Source organism: Fistularia commersonii, chromosome 2 (assembly GCF_037954325.1).
Source record: "Fistularia commersonii isolate RoL2024-O1a breed Wild chromosome 2, RoL_Fcom_v1.0, whole genome shotgun sequence".
NCBI lineage: Eukaryota > Metazoa > Chordata > Actinopteri > Syngnathiformes > Fistulariidae > Fistularia > Fistularia commersonii.
Window position 1 is genome coordinate 5325001 of NC_141285.1, and position 13389 is coordinate 5338389.

The 13389-nt window shown below is 39.9% G+C and overlaps 1 protein-coding gene across 2 annotated transcripts in view; it reads left to right on the forward strand.

The window, feature by feature from the left end:
• The window catches only part of bcl11aa (BCL11 transcription factor A a), a 54408-nt gene that overhangs the window by 37761 nt on the left and 3258 nt on the right, over positions 1-13389 (forward strand). The window lies entirely within an intron of this gene.

Here is a 13389-nt window from a genome sequence, read left to right on the forward strand (position 1 = left end):
TGAGTTCACGATTTTTTTTTTTTTTTTTTCCGGCAGCTTTAACTGTATCTTTCCAAGGTCGGCCAGTGAGACTGTGGGAGGCTGTTTGTGTTAAAAGCAGGATGGCTCGTATTTCCTGTCCTTCCTCCTCTTCTCTTTCACCGCAAGCCAGAGCTATCTTGGAAAATAAAGGCTTTTTATCGTTGATGGCTAATAGTCATAAATTTGTATTAAATATGTCCTCTATCGATTGGCCTTGTCGGATGAATACAATTAAAGAGAGGGCACTGAGTGCTTCCCACCTGGGAGGGGAGAATAGAGGGGTGGTTGGAAGAATGGAGGGAGGGGAAACTAGGTAGGTAAAGTAGTAAAAAAAGAGACAAGGAAGATTTTTAGCTCCAAGCTTGGCTTCTTCTGGGCAAGTCGCAACCTGCAGACACGACAAATTGGGTGTGTTTGCGGGAGATGTGCGTCTCATAGCCTTGACTTCCACGATTCCCCTTTGCCCCTCTTATCATCTTTTGTTGTCATTGAATCATCAGGAAGAAAGGAGAGGCCGTTAAATAGATGTGGAATAGAAAAAAGATCGAGGGAGGAGAGTGAGAAGACAGCCACCTGTAGCCGATGTTGATGGACAGATGGAGGGATGAAACCGACTGGGCGGAGGAGGGATTAGAGTAGGAAAAGAAGCATAGTCGTGTGTGTGTGTGTGTGTGTGTGTGTGTGTGTGTGTGTGAGCGTTCTTGCGTGCATGTGCATGTGCATGTGCATGTATGAATGTGGCAGTGTGTGTTTGTGTGTGGGCCTCCGGCCAGCTGAGGCGTTTGCTCGGCTCAGAGTGATCCCCCACTGTGGTCACTGCAAGAAACACAGATATACACATACAAAGACACACACACTGATGACTGAATTGTCCTGCTTGGCAGCTGTTGCAGGTCCCTGCAGATCACTCAATACCAGAGTGTGTTTCTATGTATGTGTATATGCACACGCATGCGTAAAAAGGGTTGGCATCAGTGTGTGTGTAAATGTGACCACCAACCTCTTGCTTGAGGCAAGTAAAGAAAATGTGCTTTGTCATGTATGTGCTTATCTCCTTAGGCGTTTTGAAACAAAATTTTTATGTATGTTTGTGTGTGTCACCCCATTTTCATATGTGCTTAATGTGATTTTGAGTTCAGAAGAGAATTTTGTGCTTGTGCATTTGAACAGAAGATTCTATTATTCACTATCAGCCTCCGTACACAAACAAACCAAAAAAAATATCACACAATATAAGTCTTTTGGGAGTCAAAAAATAGTAGAATAAAAAAATCCCCACACTGTCTTGTTCACATATTTTACCTTTTAACTCAGACTGGAAAGATACGTGAAAAGGTGTTTGTAAATTCAAATGGCATCAGCCACGTTTCTGACTGTATTACTACTAGTACTTGTCTCAAAGATCACTGTCACTGAGTTCTAAAATCATTCTGATTGCTTGATCTAATTTCTGCACAACTTTTTCCATTTGTAAGTAGTAGTTTTTCATTTTTTTTATTGAAAATGATTTTATTCTATTGCGCTTATATTTGGATAATCTCAGGGTCCAAAAAGGGCAAGAGTGCTGTATTAAAATGCAATATCAAATGGAATTTCTTAAACCTTCAGAGGTTTAAGTATTGTTTTAATATTTCCATGGTTGTGATTATTAAAAGTTTATTTCTTGGGGCAAGTCTCCCTGATTCATTCATCTCTTACTGAAAACTTTGCTGAGCTGTATTTTACTGAGGGAATTTCTTGAAATTCAGTCATATACCATTTAAGTCACTTTATTTGCTCACATTAACCATTTCTTTTTACAGCAATAATAACATAAAAAAAAAAAAAGACATTATCACAAAGTTAAAAAAAGGGACATTTTTTCATATCCTACAATACATAAGAAGTTGAAACAAATCAGTTTTTATCCATGAATGAATTTCATTCAAACCAAAAAAATATACAGCGTTCTCGTCGAAATCACTGGACTTCTTCACATGAAGATGTTTCAACCCCCATCCGAGAGGCTTCTTCATTTCAGAACTAAAGATGTTTCACCCCTCATCCGAGAGGTTTCCTCAGCTCAGAACTGACACTGGATGAGGGGTGAAAAGTCTTCAAGTGAAGAAATTCAAGTCCAGTTACCACAACAAAAAGATTTCAACAAGAATTCACCGTGACCTGGATGACTGAGAACCTCCACAGACAATATACAGTGTTCTTCAGAATGAATGGAATCAGTCAAAAATCCAAGCGCGTCCCATTGAGACTGTAATTTTCAAAACAATATCCAATGACCATGTGATCACGGTCACCAGCCAACAAACAGTTCAGCAAAGGTTTTGAGTTTTTGATTCCACATGCTGAGTCACTGACTGTTGTGCGACACTGGGTGACTATACGCGTGTGTGCTTGTGCCTCTCTGCGTTTGTGTGTGTCGGGACCAAGTTCCCTCTCCCAAACCCGACTCTGTTGCTCTCTCTTTGCTCACATAAGTGCTGTAATTTGGATGCTCTGTAATTTCACCATGGTGGTTTCGGGTTAAGTGGAGGCTGTCCCTGCTATCATGAGTGCCGGCCTTCCAAATGGACACACACGCGCTCACTCATACACACACGCACACACGCCAGATCACTGCTACACTGCGCATGAATGCCTCTACAAAGGCCAGTCCATTTAATTGCATTTATAAACACTGTTTAAAGGGCCTGTCTGTGTCATTAGAGCAGTTTTCACAAGATACATTACTGTGTTTGTGTGATGCTGTTTGTGTGTGTGACAAAAGAAATAAAAAGAAACTTTGTCAGATGGCAGCCATAATAGGAGGATGAAAACACACACACACACATGCGCACACACACACATAGATGCCGTATGAGTGAGCAAGTTGCAGATACCGCAGTCTGTAGCGCAGCAGGGGTTGCAAACACAGAAGAGACAGAAGGTATTGATATATCACATACAACACACACACATAAGCTTCCATGCATGCACATGCACACACACACACACACACAGGGACAGACATTATTGATATTTTTACTTGTCAGACAGGAATATATTGTTATTCAGCATCACCACAAAGATAGACATGCTCATTCATGCACATATGGCAGTTTATCTGACAGCCTAATAATCCACTAATGTTTTTGGTCACTGAAATGTCTTTATAGTGCTTACTTATAGTAATTGTAAGCATCGGAGGCTTTTATTTGGAAACCTGTTTAGCTATAGTTTTTTTTTTCTGAAATGAACCAAAAATGAGGCATATTAAAAAAAAACAAAAACAAAACACAGTTTAATTTTTACATTTCAAATGATTTTGTTGACCATGTGCACAAATGCCTGGCAGTTGTGTTTGAGAATTGATCTCTGGTAGGACAATTACATATCTGAAAAAAAGATAATAATAATGTAACATTGTAACCTGTGGTAAACAAATTGCTTTGGCTTGCAAACAACATCTGAACCTTTTTGCCTCACTTGAATTTCAGCAGTAACTTCGGCTGTCAAAGATGAAACATGTCAGTACCAAAGTATATGAAGAGAATTTCCAACACTAGCACTTTTGATAATTGACCTCCACTTCATGTTCTCGCATTCTATCATCATCATGTCATAGTATATTGATTCTATATCTAACAGAGACTGGTCAAATTAACTTCAAATCCATGACACTGGAGTGCACTGACGACAAGTGACTTAGTTAAAATCCAGGATTGTTTAGATAAATTACCATATAATCACTGAATGTTAAAATTAAAATTATGAATAATTTATTACTTAATAATTTACATTCCCCTATGCATAATTTGATTAATACCATGCCCACATTCATTGGATAGAGGAATGAAAACTCTAACAGACATCCTTTTAGGAAGATCTAGGCGCCCTTTTAAGGCCCATTAAACTTGATCCTATACAGCACATGGTGCACCTCAAGGCCCCAAGGCATCAGCAGGCCTCAACTACCCATGATCCAAAGGAAAGGAAGGCAAAAGTTCATGTCCACATACCTTTCACACTGTCCTCTGACTGCACTTTCTCTGTACATTCTCCGAAAACTGTCTTTTCACTGCTTTGTCATTTTCATTGTGCTGATTTGGACCGTGTGTCCTTGAAACAGTTGGAGTTGGAAAATCGGTTATACTAGAAATGCGTTTCTTTGGAGGCAGCTCTAGATTTGAAACACTTCTTTACATTTGGATGGTCAATAGATTTGGTCTTGACTGTGAAGAAAATAAAACCATGTCGAGTTCTGGGCTCCTAAAAAGCAACAAATCGCAGAATGGGGGCATAAATGCAAAGAAATAACACTTCTTCTGAAACGATATTACTGTCCATAACAAGATTTATAGCGTATTTATAGTAGATGCAACCTTTCTGAAGACATGATGTAACGTGCTACTATTGTAAGGAAAATTGGATAGAGCTAACCATAGATGGTGATGGTTTTGTAAATCGTACAAACTGTAAAATGGCACCGGGTCAGAACACGAGATTTGCGTCGGTGGATAAAAAAAAAAAGAGAAGTGCAGCAGTTGATTTAGCGGATTGTATGGTTTGAAAGGTTGCAGAAAAATGTTGGTCAAAGAACACATTGTTTGGATCCTACTTAGGCTTTCCATCAGCCCCTCCGGTATTACAATGGAAAGGCAGGATGAGTCATTTGAATAAAAAGGCCAGCTCGTACACACCTTTCTCACAATGAATGTATGTTCGTCAAGGTGGAGTCTACAAAATACCTAGGGCTAAACTGTACATCCTCAGGAAGGTTTGTCCACTCTCCTTGTTTGTGCATCATAAAATAGTCTCTTTCATCTGATTTTATGATTCCCCATGATTTTATGATTCTTCCTCTTCCCCCACAATGTTCAAAGTAGATGCTTTGATCTAGTCAGCAACTCAGTGCCACTAATAAAGGATGATCTTCTCCAAAGCAGAGCTTTTTCAAGCAATAACAATCTTGCTATTTTTATTTGATTGTCCCCCTCAGTAAGTGACCGGAACATTCGTGGTCATAGTTCAATTTTTTTTGTTGCCAATATTCGCTGTCCATTCACTACAGTAAAAAAAACCTCCAGCAATGATAGGATAATAATTGGGGAGGAATGGGGAGTGGTAATAATTGGGGAGGAATGGGGAGTGGTTTCTTCTTCGATGTTAAAATAAAGCAGCAATGTGAGCAATGCTGGGTGACAGTTAAATAGAAGGACATTACATCAAACATAAATTCGACCTTGACTTTGAAATAGCCCCCTTTTTACTTTGACCACCATGGATCTGTGATTATAACCATCAGCATTATGAAATGGTTTCATAGATACACCCCAGAGCAACTGACTTCCCACAGCTTGAACAAGAACATACAGTTCCGAAATTAAAATGTGAAAAAAAGACTTGGGGTAATAAGCTTTTCACATGATAACAAGGATACGGTAGAGTGCTTTTGGGCAATAAAATACACTGTTAGAATAGATCTAGAAAGCCACAACTGTTGCACTTGAGTGGATGGTAATGAAGGGAGGATGGAGTGATCAAGGGAGGGAGGCAGTACTATGATAGAAAAGTCAATACTGACAGGATCTTGCAGAAGTCATTTGAAACATTTTCTCTGCCATGGTTTGCGCCCAAAATTGCAAATAGCATTCGTTAAAGTAGTTATTTTTTATAATACAAATATGCACCCCGAGTGATTAGATGCATGGATTTGACTGTTATAGTACTGAAATAGTAGAAGTTCAGGATATATGCTGTGTTTGTCATTTAACTTAGTTGTATTTCGAGGATTCATTTCTTGATATTGAAATAAATGAGTGATTTTCACTCCACAGATATTATTTTGATTTGGTAAATTACAGTGTGATGTAAGATGTACCATTTTCAGGATTAATTTAATTCCCTGACACTACATGTTTATTAATGTGTGGGTCCCCCCATGTGCTATTTGTGCTTCAACAGATTTCTGTGATAAAAAGTCATAGTTTCATCAAGCCCTCTTCTCTGTATCCTCCTCTCTCACACCAACTAACTTCATATCCTCTCTCACTACATCCATAAATCTTCTCTTTGGGGGTTCCTCAAGACCGCCTGCCTGGCCGCTCCAATTCCAGCATCCATCTACCAATATGTTTACTATCCCTCCTCTGTACATGGCCAAACCATCTCAGCCTGGCTTCTCTCTGGACTGTTGACCCTAAGAACTTGAAATGCTCCAGCTTCTTGATCTCCGCTCCCTGTAGCCTCACCGTTAGACCCGAGTTCCTGTCATTCATACACAGATATTGTTTTGCTGCGACTAACCTTCATTCGTCCCCTTTCCAGAGCATACCTCCACCTCCCTAGATTTTCCTCAACCTATTCCCTGCTCTCACTACAGTCAGACAAGTACAGTTCTCCTGGCAACAGGCAAACCCAGACTCGTTCACAATATTGCCAGATGGAGAAGCGTGATTCCTCACACTAGAGAATGCGTCTCCGCTGCTCTAGGGTCCAGTGGCGGCGTGCTTTCCACCACTACATCCGACGCTTTGCATTGCACTTGGTAATGTGTGGCTTGGATACAGCTGGTCGCCCATGGAAACCCATTCTATGAAGCCCTGTTGAAGGCCTGAAGCTGCTGTTCTTGATCGAATCTGAAGGCCACATGAAATTTGAAGGTGTGTAGCAATTGACTCTGCAGAAAGTTTGAAGCCTCTTCGGACTATGGCCCTCAGCATCCGCTGACCCCACCCCGTTAGTTTACGTGCCCTACCACTCCGTGGCTGAGTTGATGTCGTTCCCAAACAGTTCCATGGTCTTATAATACAGCTGACAGTTGACTGTGGAATATTTAGGAGCAAGGAAATTCCGCGACTGGATTTGTTCCACGCTGGAATTCACATTCTTTCACAAATGTTTGTAAAAACATTCTGCATGCCTAGCTGCTTGATTTTATATTATTACGAAGCAAGTTGTATTTTTTTGAGGATTAATGTTGTTATTGTACAACTACAGTGCTCCTGGTCAATCCAAAATGTTAATGAACCCTGTGAAGTTTTGACTTTCTTAAGAGAATATGTACACGGTTATTAGGCAACTATTAGTGAGTGGAACTATGCAACTAAATGAAAAACAGATTTTCCCATCTCACTTGTTTATTTTCACCTGTTAAAGTGAGTATAATGAACAAACTCAAAATATACAAATAACCATTTCTGAAATTTAAAAAAAAAAAAAAAAAACCTCAGCTACCAATATAGCCACCCTATTTTTTTCGATTACAGTCACGAGGCTTCCATTCACGGAATCAGTCAGTTCCTTGATCTGGTCAGAATCAACATTTTGTTCACTGTTCAGAGAGGTGTACTGTTTTCCTTCACTCTAAATTTTCTGCTTAAGAAAGGCCCAAAAGTTCTCAATAGGGTTTAAGCCAGGTGAAGAAGGGTGCCATGTCATTAGATTTTCATCTTTAAGGCCTTAAGGGGCCATTCACGCAGTGGAGTACTTTGAAGCATGTGATGGAGATTTTTATCTTGCATAAAAATCTTATCCCCCTTATTCTTAAAAATGGGCACCATCACACACTCCACTCCTCTCGCATCTTCTCACTCTCTAAGATCCTGTTGAGAAATCTAGCCAGAAACTCTACCGCAACCTCTCCTAGTCACTTCCATACCCCCACAGGTATGTCATCAGGACCAACTGCCTTTCCACTCTTCATCCTCTTCAATGCCTTCATCAATTCACTTTTACTAATCTCTGCTACTTTGTGGTCTACAATAGTCACCTCTTCTACCCTTCCTTCTCTCTTTCACTTTCCTTATTCATCAGTTCTTCAAAGTACTCTTTCCAACTTCCTATCACTCTTCTAGCATCGGTCAATATATTTTCCTCTCTATCTTTAATCATCCGACCTGCCGTAGATCCTGTAGATCTCTTTTTCTCTGTTTTGCCACCCTGTATAAATCATTATCTCCCTCCTTACTGTCCAACCAAGCATACAAGTCATAGTACATCCTTTGTTTTGCCTTCGCTACCACTATCTTTACTTTACACTGTATCTCCATGTACTCCTGTCTGTTCTCTTCTTCTTTGCTAACTGCTTTCACTGTATATACTCCTGCTCTGCCTTCGTCCTCTTGATCTTTCTTGTCACCAATCATTCTAGAAACCACCGTCCTATGCTTTCTGGCTACACTCCCACCTACTGCTATTTTGCAGTCAACAATCTCCTTCAGATTATCTCTTCTAAACAAGATGCTGTTTACCTGCATGCACCTTCTTCTGCTCTTATAAGTTACCTTATGTTCCCGTCTTTTCTGGAAAAAAGTAGTCACTTCAGCTATTTCAATCCTTTTTGCAAAGTCTACCACCATCTGTCTCTCTGCGTTCCTATCCTGGATACCGGACCTGCCCATCACTTCTTCATTACCTCTATTGGCTGCACCAACAGGCCCATTGAAGTGTGCACTGATTACTACTCTCTCATCCCAGGGGATAATCTGCATCACTTCATCTAACTCATTCCAGAACTTCTCTTTCTCCTCTTACTCATGGGGCATAGGCATTAACAACATTGAGTATCACATCTTCGATTTCCAGTTCCAGACTCATAAGCCTATCTGACATTCTTTTCACTTCCAGCTCATTTGTAACAAACTCCTCCTTCAATATAACTCCTACTCCATTTCTCTTTCTGTCAGTACCATGATAGTACAACTTAACATCTGCTCCTAAGCTTCTAGCCTTACTACCTTTCAACCTGGTCTTCTGGACACACAGTATACCCACTTTCCTTCTCTGCATCATGTCAACCAACTCTCTACCTTTTCCTGTCATCGTCCCAATATTCAAAGTCCCTACTCTCAGTCCCAGACTCTGGATTTTCCTCTTCTCTCTCTGCTTTCAAACATGCCTTCCTCCTCTCCTTCTTCAACCCACAGCAGCCACATTTCCACTGGTACCCTGCAGGTTATCGGCATCAATGGCGGTCATTGTCAACCCAGACCTCGACCAATTGGGTATGAGATTCTTAGGTTAGATTTGCATATTAGGTTTTGGCACAAGCTTTATGCCGGGTGCCCTGCGTGACGCAACCCTCTGCATTTATCCTGGCTTGGATCCAGCTTAAAGAGACACTGGCTTGTGCCCCCCTGAGGCTGCATTCCAGCAGCAAAGCAAATATCCCTTAAGATATGCTATAGACTGGATACACTTCCTATGAAAAGCCTAGGTATACTTTTCTAGTGAAGCAAAGGGATCAAGGGTGATTGTAAATGCCCAGATGTAAATATAAGCAGTGAATCCTGAAAGCCTGAGGCTCAGATAGAAATCCCAAATTGTATTAAGGGACATTGTCCCTCACTCCCAGCATGCATACCTAATCCTGTTTCAGCAATGTTCCATTACCTCAATTACTATCATCTAACCCAGAGGTGGACCCAGCCAAGGACACCAACAGAGAACTACTGAGGGGTGGAAAAAGAGGGGAAGGATGAGGGTGGGAGGGGGCTATAGGTTTGTAGAAGTAGACTGAGCCATGGAGTGAAATTATTAAAAAAGTCTGTGTAGGTTCTCAGTCATCCAGGTCACGGTGCATTCCTGTTGATATCTTCTTCTTGTGGCAATTGGACTTGAATTTCTTCACTTGAAGACGTTTCAGCCCTCATCCGAGAGGCTTCTACAGTTTGTAAACTGAAGTTGCCACTACAAGATTTTGACAGGACTTATTAAAAGGACAGCTGAAAAAGACAGCTTTTGTGCTGACGGATGAATGAAATTCATATAAGGCCCCGTAAAAGCGGTAGCTCTGTCCCTATTGTCGCCTGGCATCCAAGCTCAATTCTCAGCTGGTCTGAGAAGGATTTGATGGTGACGGTTCATCTAATTTATTGGACAAGTGGACTGGTGAGCCAACAATCAGCTGTTTAGTGCTGTTCTTGTCAAAGTGTATCTGGACAGATTTTTCAGTGTTAAAGGTGCAAACTCTACCTGATCCCTGGCATATTGAAGATTATGAGTTGAAGAAGGGGTAGTAAAATGCGTCAAAAGATGTCCTTGAGCTAATGATGCTAATAGCATTTAACTTGCTTAGTGTTTCCCTCAATAATCTTTATTTAAACTTGTGTATTGTCACCAACCTCTCACAAATATTATTAGTGTGCTCACTCATTCCAAACCTGAATGAATGAAACAGACCTCTTTCAAGCACAAATGTTTTTTGCTTGAAAATTGTCTTTAAAATGTTTCGAGTTCAGTGAGGAAGACAAAAATGTAAAATGAAGTAGAATAAATTGGAATAAAGTATTTCATTAAGGAAAGCCAGGTTGAGGGTGTCTTCTGACTTATCAATTCTTCTCTGCCTTTTCAATTTGGGTTGAAACATCACGATGGGTTTTAAATCTCTTCTCTGCTGTCCAGATTTTAGTCTCTGTTATCTTTCCTTGTTATTTGTCCTGCATACTTTCTGCGTGCCCGCAATTTCTGAGGTGATGTGCGCCAGTGTGGAAGCCATGACTGCAAGACTGTATGGCACGGTCTGCTGTGCACAATGCAACTTTATACAATGACCTTGATATGAGCAATATGGCGAAGTCCAAAATAGCATGAAACCCTATCAACTAGTTTGTATCGAGCCTTGAAAAGTTGTTTGTGTGGCCAGTCTCTGACGCTGGTCAGCATAGGCCTTTATGCTTTACTCAAGACTTGAGAGTTTTCTGTTGTCATTATGCAAGCATAGCAAATCATTATGAATATTAGATTCCATTTTGGCTTCTACTCTAAATCCGAGGAACTCCACGTATAAGAAGTTGAATTAACTTGAGTCATATGATATGGTAATAAATGAAATTAAGCATGGATATTAGTTTGATTGAATAATTTAATGATAAACATGTCGTGGCCTTCGTTTGAACTTTGAATCTGCAATATGGCAAATATTTATCTATATATCTTCAGTTTTGTACATTATCGAAGAATCAGAGAAGGAAATCTCACAGTACAACATAGTTGGCACAGGGAATTCCAAAATTTAGAAATCAGAAAAAAAGATTTTTTTTATATATTTTTTTTTTATGTGTTCTGATTTACTATGGCATCATTTCAGCTCCTTGGGCAGAGTTTGAATAACAGTGTTAAGCTCCCTTTTTGAAAGAGATGGATACAGTGAGAGGAAGTTCCACCCACTTTCTCTCACTCTTTCTCTCTTTCTCTCTCTCTCTCTCTCTCTCTCTCTCTCTCTCTCTCACACACACACACACACACACACACACACACACACACACACACACACACACACACACACACACACACACACAGGCTTAAGGAGCCATGAAACATGAGCCTGGCTGCCTTACTGCCTCTCTGTCCCATCTAGCACCATATAAGTGTCCAAGCAATGCCCTTGGCTTAATAGGGCTTAATGCCTGGACTTGTCACAGTAGCATGGCTGGTACTGAATGTTAGGACATTTCTGAAACTGAGCGTGCGCTTGTTCTCTCAAGTCTCAATTGTCTTTGCATAGCTCTGACTTTTACCCTGGCAAAGAATGGGTTGTGATTAGCTCCCCCCCCCATTATCTATCCTTTTTCTTTCAATTTTCCCTTCCACTTCTCTGTTCTCTGTCCATGTAACTCCAAGCTTCACAGTTGTGGCAGGTGTTTGCCACCTCCCATCTTAACTTAAAGCGGAAGAATTAGTTATATTTCACTCGATCTGTCTTCATCTCTCTACCTCAGTTCTGTGTTCTCACTTCATTTTTCTACCTTGGACTGGTGGAGAGTTTGCCTAATGAAGTGGCTGATGGGAGTATATTACAGAGAGACAGAGTGGAGCGGTCGCCCACTCCAAAATCCATTAACCTTACAGTTTCAATCAGCACACAGACAAGTCTGAGATATGAGTAAAAAAAAGAAATGCTTACTATTTCTGCCTCGACTTGCTTTTGTTCAATAATTTACCTAGAATTTTATCTTTTTTGCGATGTTTTTATTATTACTATGGTCTCATTGAACTGTATCAGTGCATGCAATTAATTTTGGCAAATAGCAATGGTTTCACAGGATCAGTATAGAAATCTGGCTCTCCCATACACTCACTGCATCAATCTCTTCAAGGGCTACTTGGATGTGTTCGCCTGGAATTTTCTTGTGGCGTCCAATATCAATATCAACTCAACTGTCTTTCTGAAAAGGCAACTGCAGAAATTGGCTTCTTATCTCAATAAAACAAAGCAATATGCACTCCTGTCACTGGATGGACCAAAAATGAACCCTAAAACATATTGTACATGTCTGGATATGTTTCCAACACTATTTATTTTTTGACTGATATTTTTTTAGAAAAGCTGTGTGTGAGAAATGTGTAAAGGCTAACAAGTGAACAACAATAATTATAAAACAATGATTTTTTGATGTTTCAACCTATTCTTTCGCTCTGGTGCCCTGGAAATGTTAATAAATATATCAGCTCAGCAATTTTCTATATTGCTTGTTAACAAACAAAGGAAGACACACATGCACAGATGTTATGCACTTGTTACGTTCGTCAATAAATACCAATTGCTCTGAACATACCAGAAAATTCTAACTTTTTTTATTCAATATATTGTTTAACTTAATCAGCAAAAGACTACCCGCCACTTTAGAATTATTGGTAACAGATCATTACATCTTACCTTCAATTCACATGTGTTGTAATGTAACACTAGGCGAATTAATTTGAATTTCAAGTCTGGTTGCCACAAAAAGATTTTGACAGGACTTATTCAGTTGACATGTGTAGCTGTTCACCTAACTCATGGTTAAAGAAGGAAAGTAGCAAATGCAAGACTTAAGTTACTGGCAGATGTGATATATGAACACAACCTAATGTTACTTGCAGAAATGGATAAAGGAGGCAAAAGTAAGGAGAAATCCATTCTTGCTTACACTGTCGTTCAATACAAAAGATTAGATTTATGGAAGACACATTAGACTGATACAAAAATAAAAAAAACATCTATTGCTATTTATCAACAGTAATTGGGCAACAGTGAGTGTAGATTGGTGGTAGAGGCCAGCACTGACAAAGTAAGCAACAGCAAAGTTATAAATCACACTTATAAATCAGGGGAACACAATGTTCCATCTCAAAGTTCTAAATATGAATAATGCCTCATTAAAAGCCAAAAAGTAAGATCAGATGCCACAGATATACATTCGGTCCTCTAATACAGTCACATACGCATTATGGGTCCCATCAAAGATTAGCTTGCCCAAGCCTTGATTGTTCAAAACACACCAAGAAGAGACTTTCCTGTGACTTGAAGATTGTGATGTTTCTCCCCTCAGGTCTCTACATTCCATTTTTTTTTAACTTTTCTCTGGAGGTAGAAATGTAATGTTCTGCTTGTTAGTGGTCAGAGTGTGT